An 8694-nucleotide genomic window follows, 5' to 3' on the forward strand; every position below is an offset into this window, starting at 1 on the left:
ACTGAATATAGTATACATGCATTATTAGTTTCAGCTATATAACATCGTGTTTGTACATTTACGCACATTATGGACTGATCACCATGAGAAGTCTAGTAACCATCTGTCACACACTAAGTTATCACAAGATTATTGATTCCCTACTCTGTACATTACAGCCCTATGGTCATTTAATAACTGAAAGTTTGTACCTCTTGACCTTCTAATTTCATTCAACTTCCCATCTGTAACTTTCAAATACCCAATACAGTATTGTTAAGACTTTGGCCACCTGATGCAAAGGACCAACTCTTTGGAAAAGACCCTGATGCTGGGAAAGACTGAAGGCAAAAGGAGAAGCGGACAGCAGAGGATGAGATGGTTAGATAGCATCATCAACTCAATGGACATGAGCTTGAGCAAACTCCAGGAGATGGTGAAGGACATATACACCTGAGATCATTTGTGTTTGTCTTTCTCTGTCTGAATTATTTCACTTAGCATAATACCCTCAAGTTTCATCCATGTTGTCACAAATGCAGGATTTCCCTCTTTTTTATGACTGAATTATATATATGTATATAATATTGTGACCCCATGGACCGTATCCCACCAGCCTTCTCTGTCCATGGGATTCTCCAGGCAACAAGAATACTGGAGTGGGTAGCCATTCCCTTCTCCAGAGGATCTTCCCAACCCAGGGATCGAACCTGGGTCTACCATATTGCAGGCAGATTCTTTATCATCTGAGTCACCAGGGAAGCCATATCTTTCATTTCTTGACTAATACAAATAATAGTGCAATGAACTTGAGGGTGCCGATTTTTTTTTTTTTTGAGGTAGTGATTTTGTTTCCTTTGGATAAATACCCAGAAGTGGGTTTGCTGGATCATATGGTAGTTCTATTTTTAATTTGCTGAGGAATCTCCATGCTGTTTTTTTTTTTTTTTTTTTTTTTTAAGAGTGAGAGTTTATTTTTTTGGGCTCCAAAATCACTGCAGATGGTGACTGCAGCCATGAAATTAAAAGATGTTTGCTCCTTGGAGGAAGAGCTATGACCAACCCAGACAGCATATTTAAAAAGCAAAGACATTACTTGGCCGATAAATGTCTGTCTAGTCAAAGCTATGGCTTTTCCAGTAGTCAGGTATGTATGTGAGAGCTGAACTATAAGGAAAGTTGAGCACTGAAGAACTGATGCTTTTGAACTGTGGTATTGGAGAAGACTCTTCAGAGTCCCTTGGACTGCAAGGAGATCCAATGAGTCCATCCTAAAGGAAATCAGTCCTGAGTATTCACTGGAAGTTTGAGGGGAGTGTGTAATTTCCTCGGTTCTGTCTTGCCACAGCAAAAATTTAAAGCAACAGACAGACCAGTGTTACAACTCAGTTTTATTTGGCAAGCAAAAGAAAATACATCCTCAAGGTGTGAGGGCGGGTGGACCCAAAAGACGTGAAGAGAAGAGAGGCCCACGGCTCAAATTTGGCTCCTGTTTTTGTATATTTTTTCTCCTCCCTCTGAGCCTGCCCTGTGTAAATTGAACTATCCAGGAATGCTGTTTGTTTTACCTGAGTTTCTCAGTATGGTCCTTGAACCTTCCTGTGTTCTATTTTCGTGAGCTTTTCCCTTTTTGTCTTTTAGCCTCTGCTATTCTGGACTCCTTTTCCTATTCCAACTACCTAACATTCTCCCCTCAAGAGATGGGAGGCCCAAATCTTTGGGAATAGGGGTGTTGAGGTCTCTCTGGCTATTTCCTGCTGGACTGGGATGGCGAGGTTTCTTTGGGCCTCTCCCTGTTGCTAGTCTCAAGCCTCAGAATCCGTATAGCGGTGTCCATCTAAGGGTGAGTGATATTTTCCGTGGTCAGCTGTAGTTCTATATATCCTTGTTGAACTGGCACTGCACGTTGTACCTTGTTGACAGGTGTAATGAGTGTCCTCTTCTGTTTTCTTCCATGGCTTGACTCGTGAGTAGTGAATCCAGGAGTTGTGTCCTGGTTGACTGCTAGTGGCAAAGGTTTAGCCTCTATGGTTTCAAAATTGGAGACTACTGCACATTCGGCTCTTCTTATTCCATCCAAGACAAAGTTGCTTCCATCAGTGTACCAGATTTCCTCAGGATTGGTCAGAGGATCTTCTGACAATCCCTCTTGGGGTTTTGTCCAGTGGTCCAAGGTTTCTTAACCGGAGGTCTTCTGGAATCTGAGACTGTGCCACATGAGCTTTCTGCTGAGTTTGGTTTTGTGTCCCAGTTTCCAGCACCCTGGGCTTCTTGTCACTTCCTCTGCACTGGGTTTTCTTTGCGTTCAGCTTCCACTGTGGGAGCTTTTGCCGAGTTGGGTTTCTGCTGTGCTTGGCTTCCGCCTCACAGGGGCTGAGCTGAGGTTGTTTCAGCCAGGTTAAATCCGAGAAATGGCACCATAGATGTCAGGGGAGTGTGCAATTTCCTTGGTTCTGTCTTGTCACAGCAAAAATTTGAAGCGATGGACACGGACCAGTGTTACACCTCGGTGTTACAGCTCAGTTTTATTTGGCAAGCAAAGGAAAATACATCCTCTAGGTGTGAGGGCAGGCCAACCCAAAAGACGTGAAGAGAAGAGAGACCCCTCCATGCTGTTTTTAAATTTACATTCCTACCAGCAGGGCACGAGGGTTTTCTTTTCCCCATATCCCCTCCAGCACTTGTCATCTCTTGTCATCTTGAGGAAAGCCATTCTAACAGGTCTGAGATGTTATCTGTTTGTGGTTTGATTTGCATTTCTCTGATGATTAGTGATGTTGAGCATTTTTCATGTGCCTGTTGGCCATCTGTATGTCTTCTTAAATCTTCTCATTTTTAATAAAGGCAGAAATCTGTGCTCTGTTTTGTATGAGATCTTTCAATTTTTTTAAAAACTAATTTTTATTGGAGTATGATTGCTTTCTATGTGGCTCAGTGGTAAAGAATCTGACTGCAGTCCCACTCCAGTATTCTTGCCTGGGAAATCCCATGGACAGAGGAGCCTGGTGGGCTACGGTCTATGCGGTCATGAAGAGTCAGACAGGACTCGGCAGCTAAATACACACACAAACATAGTTGCGTTACAAAGCTGTGTTAGTTTCTACTTGCGCAGCAAAAATGAATCAGCTACATACATACACATGTATTCCTCCACTTTTGAACTTCCTTCCCATTCATACCTCAGTGCACTGAGCAGGGTTCCCCTGCGCTGAACAGTAGGTTCCCACTAGTTATCTATTTTACACGTAGTGTCAACAGTGTCTATATGTCAATCCCAATCTCCCAGTTCCTCCCACCACCCCCGTTTCTGTGTCTCTACCAATTTTTAAATGTTGGCTCAGTTCTCATGAAATGTACCTCTTGGCTCAAAAGAAACCTGTGTGTGGCTGACTGGAATGAGAGAGCTGTACGGGGCATTGATACTGATTAGAAAGAGAATGGATTCTGGGCTGCCATGCTTAACCACCCGGCCCCTTACAGAAGACTCTTCATCTTCTGAAGCCCAGCTTCCATTTATACAAGAGGGGATCAGCAGATGTGTGGTTCCCAGAGATGGGGGTGGGGGTGGGCAGAGGGAGAATTGGATGAGAGTGATCAAAAAATACAAACTTCCAGCTATAAGATAAATAAGGACCAGGGCTGTAAAGTACAACATGATGACTGCAGTTATGGTATGTTCGAAAGTTGTTAATAGATCCTAAGAGTTCTCATCACAAGGAAAAAAACAACAACAACAATTTGACCCTATGTGAAATGATGAATGTTAACTAAACTTATTGTAGTAATCATTTCATGATGTATGTAAGTCAGATCATTATGTTGTGTGCCTTAAAACAGTGAAGTGAAAGTGAAAGTGTTAGTCGCTCAGTTGTGTCCAACTCTTTGTGACCCCATGGAGCCTGCCAGGCTCCTCCATCCATGGGACACTCCAGGCAAGAATACTGTAGTCAGTTGCCATTTCCTTCTCCAGGGGATCTTCCCGAACTGGGGATCAAACCCAGGTTTCCCATATTGCAGGCAGATTCTTTACCATCTGAGCTACCAGGGAAGCCCTTGAGATAGTGCTCAATGCCAAATATATCTCAACACAACTGAAAAAAAAAGAGGTTCAAATGACAAGATCTCCAAAACATCCTCATCTGAAATTCCTGAAAAACCACTTTTTCTGTTTTGTACCAATGACATGCTGTTCAGTGTGTTTCCTGATAAATCTTTATGTAATACACAAAACTCAGGAGTTACTCATTTTTTCATTTATTTTTCTTATGCCCACTATTTTTCATGTAGGTGTTCTCAGAGCAGTAGAACCCTCTGAACCTGCTGTAGCTCATTACACTTTCGTTTTGACATTTTAGGCTTTTCAATGATTAATTTCTTTGTGCATAGTACAGGAAACAAAGTCCATCTAACATATTTATAAAGAGAATTCACCTCATGATTATTTTCTCTCTCTCCATTTTCTTTGCATTTTGTGTGGCATTATTTCCTGGACCATAGTAGGTAGCAGAAAATGAAGCTAACATTAGCAGATATTTAGTGAGTTCTAGCTTTTCAGACTGTTACTCTGGTTGCTTCAGTTCTAGTTTCTACTTCACTTTTTTTTTTTTTTAAAGAAATAAAGTTATCATTCTTTTTTTTAAAGAAAATATTTATTTGGCTGTGCTGGGTCTTACTTGTGGCATGTTAGATTTCTTAGTTGCAGCATGTGGGATCTAGTTCCCTGGCCAGGGATCAAGCCTGGGCTCCCCGCATTGGGAGTGTGGAGTCTTAGCCACTGGCTCACCAGGGAAGCCCCTCAACTTCACTTTTAACAGTGTACAAATTCAAAACATTCTAGCCCTAGCTGTAATAATTTTGGTTTGGCAGGTTAGGCTGAAGAATCTGATTTTTATTAAGACTGATTTCTTAAGTTCCTAGACTTATTTTTGTACCATCGAGCTTGTCACACATTATGCCATTTAAAAAGAAGACACACTCAGGTGTAAGAAAAATATTAAGAAACAGACAGCCTGATGTAAAATCCTATTCAACTTCTCTAACCTTTTGTCAAGGTTTCTCTGCCTTACATATTTGTTGTGAAAAGGTATCCTTGGCAACCAGATCATTGTCTGGTTATATAAAACAGACCCCAGACCATCCTTCTATAGATTCAGCTGCTTGACCCTGGATTTGCTTTTCCTTCCCAACGGTAATAAGCACCCAGATGGCGAGTCCTGACAGCAAAAGCACCCGGGCCACAGCATTTGAATAAGGAGTGGGACATGCGTGAGGCCACGTGCCCATGTGCCTGGTGGCCTCCCCTTCTCAGCCCCCTCATCTTATCTTTCATCAGAGCCTCTTCTTGCAAAGCTGCCCAACAAAGGAAGCCTGGCATTTCATTTTAGCCCCAGGGAAAACAAAGGGAAAATTAAAAGGTTCATGGAACATTTAAAAAAATTCAAAATGGGGCTTGACTGGTCCTCAAGTGCAAATCAGAATATTGGAAGGAATTTAAAAAAAAAAAAGGTTTTTTAATTTAAAAAAATTCAAAATGAAAGTAGAGTTCCACCTGAAAGCAAAATGTGTATTCTTACAAATTGTCATCGTGGGGGGAAAAAAGAACAATAATGAGAAAAAGGAGTGATGAGCCCCCAAGATGAGCATGATCGGGTGCACTTGAGAAATAATAACAGGGAGACTCTTTTTAAATTTTATTCTGAAATTGGTGGTTTATCCAGAAATTGGTGGTTTATCCAATCAAAGGGATTTCCCCTGCTTCTATGGCAGTTCAAACTTGGTTGGGAAAAATGTTCAGAAAGTATATTGCCTTTAAAAGTCCTTGCTGTTTTTGTTTAGTTGCTAAGTCATGTCTGACTCTTCTCGACCCCATTGACTGTAGCATGCCAGGCCCCTCTGCCCTCCACTATCTCTTGGAGTTTGCTCAGACTCATGCCCATCAAGTCAGTGATGCCGTCCAACCATCTCATCCTCTGTCACCCCCTTCTCCTGCCCTCAATCTCTCTCAGCTTCAGGGTCTTCTCCAGCGAGTCGGCGTTTTGCATAAGGTGGCCAAAGTATTCCTTGGAGACCCTACAAGTCCCTTCCTTTTTCTCCTGAGGGGAATGTCCCAGTTTGAGGCCGTGAAAAAGCAGGGTCTTCCTGACTAGAGGCAGCTTTGACGCTACTTAATTTTCAACAGGTCAGAGCTACCTGCTAATTTTCGTGAATAAGAAAAGTGGGAGAGGGAGATTGTGAGAAAAACAAAACCTTTCTTTTCTTGGCTTGCCTCTTTTGGTAGACATTTTTGGTCTCTGTGCCTTTTTAGCACCTGCCTAACTGTGGGAAAATTTCCTAGAACTGGCTGTTCACACTTATAGGAGAAACCTCTGCACTGACACCCCCCAAACTGGAGATTTTTTTCACCTTTTCTTGGCTGTCTGACCATTAAGTGACATTTATAGTTCAGACAACATGTTGTGTTTCCAAGTGGAATAAGGGTGAGCAGCTTGGGAAATCTCACTCTGAACAAGGCTCCCCAGGCCCATGGGGGACACTGTTCCTTCATGAAATGCAGAATAAAGAATTAGCCCAGGCTATGCAAAGGAGTTTCTCAGACTGTATCCTCTGGTGGAATTCACATCTGGTTTCATAACTGTTCCGGTCTTTTTTACAGACCAGGACCTGGTGGATCAGAGTCGATGAAAAGAAAGCAAAAAAGAGAGAGACTAATATTCCCTGGGTTACGTGGAAAACCAATAAAGCCCTAGAGTAGGGCTTGTACCACTTGCGAAGGCACAGGGCGTCCTCTCGAGGAGTTCTTGAAAGCCTGGTCAGGAAAGTGAGCTCGGGGTCCTGACCATTTGAGTTTGTTTAGTCTTAACAATTTTTATAGAAAGGCAATAGTATACAACAAATATAATTATCAGGACAATTACCAAAGTTATAGTTCCAGACCTGATGCTATGAGTAATGTTTTGAAACCATCCTTGAGGGTCTAACCCAGATAACTGATCAGCTAGTTGTTCAGCTAAAGTTTCCAAATTATTGGAAGAGGGCAGACTTTTAGAAAAGGTTAAAAAAATTTTTTTTTGCAATAATTGTACATTCAGAGAGGCATTATCATGTATATTTTGTAAATGAAATTTGATTTGTTCCCAGTTGTAGGCGCTATGGTTGAATTGAACAGGTGCAACACAAAATTGAGTAGAATTCCCATCACATTTTAGTATCATTTGTTTTTGCAAGTCTATTAATTGATCTCTGACCCATTGGATGGCCGTTCTTAGTTCCTGTATTTCATCTTGAATTTTCTCATTTATCTGAGCCTGAGTGACCCACATAGTATGAGCATCTTTAGTCCAATTTTGAATAAAATTATGTGTTTGAATTGAGGTTTGTAAAGCAATGCTGGCAACGGCAATAGCGGTGTAAACAGCTGTTAATCCCAAAATGTCAAGAATTAGCCACCCAATGAATCGTTTAGACTGTCGGAGTAATTTAGTAAGTAACCGGGAAACAAGTACAGCCATGGGACCTTCCTCCCAGGGCTGTTGGAGATTTATTGGTAATTGTAGATTATGTTGAGATCGAAGAATCAAAGGGACTCATTTCTTATGGAAATGGAAGAGTTAAAACAAGTATATAATTTGCAATTTATACAAGTTACAGAACATCAAGTCTTATTAAATTGTAAGTTTTCTATAGCTATAACAAAAGGAAGGGGAACATGAGCTTGTATAAGATATGATTGATCATAATGAAAGGAATAGTTACTATGACCACGACAAGTTTCTGTGAAATATCCAGTCCAAGTTCTAAGTTCTTCGGTGCTTGCAGCAAGTTTTCAGATATCCCATTGTTCAGGCCAAATCCGTTTATCAAAAATAATTTGAGGGCGAGGAGGTGTCATCTTACCGGCAAGCCAGTCAAGAAGTCCTTTGTCATGGCGATGTTTCATAGTTCCGGTAACCTTCCAGGCTGCTTGAGTAGCATAGTTGTAGAGAGTGCTGTTAACGTCATCTGAGCAGTTAGATAACCACATACCATGGGGTCCCCCATCGACAATGGTGTAATTAGCCACAAACATTAATTTTTCTGATTTGGCTTGACATCTGTCCCAACGAACAGGAGTATATTTAAAATTCTTATAAGTAAACCCTTTGTATAATGTTTTTTTTTTTGTCCTTTCCCTAGAGTTTCAGTAGTGTTGACATGGTTTTCATAAAAAGAAAGGGCAGTAAATAATCCAAGCAATGTCCAAAAGTCCTTTTTTGGAGGCAGGATGAAAGCCCAAGTTTGTCGGCTAATGTTTATACATAATTCTGCTGGGCCCATGCACAAAGGAAGGACTTCATAACCTAGAGAAATATTAGTTCATCTCTTTTCTTCCTCAGGATGTAAGGGCCCCTCCAGGATCCTCCAAGGAGGAGGCATATGTATTGAGTCATTGGTGGATACAGTTGATCCTTTTTCTGTCCATTCTACAACCTGTAGTAAAGGGGGTTTGGGTATGTAAGCCCAGTAAGTATGATTATTTAGTTCAGCTTGAGTTTGGGTGGTGGGGGGGTGGGGAGCGAAAGCAAGCAAAGCAAGCATAGCAACAAAATTATTTTCAGGACTCTGAGGCGTTCCCTGCAGAGAAACAAGATTTTCAGGTTGATTAGTAAGGGTTTTTATTTGTCCCCAGGAAGGGAGATCATAAGGTTGATGTCGTCGAGGGCAGTGCTTCCTGGAGAA

Source organism: Cervus elaphus, chromosome 27 (genome assembly GCF_910594005.1).
Source record: "Cervus elaphus chromosome 27, mCerEla1.1, whole genome shotgun sequence".
Classification (NCBI taxonomy): Eukaryota; Metazoa; Chordata; class Mammalia; order Artiodactyla; family Cervidae; genus Cervus; species Cervus elaphus.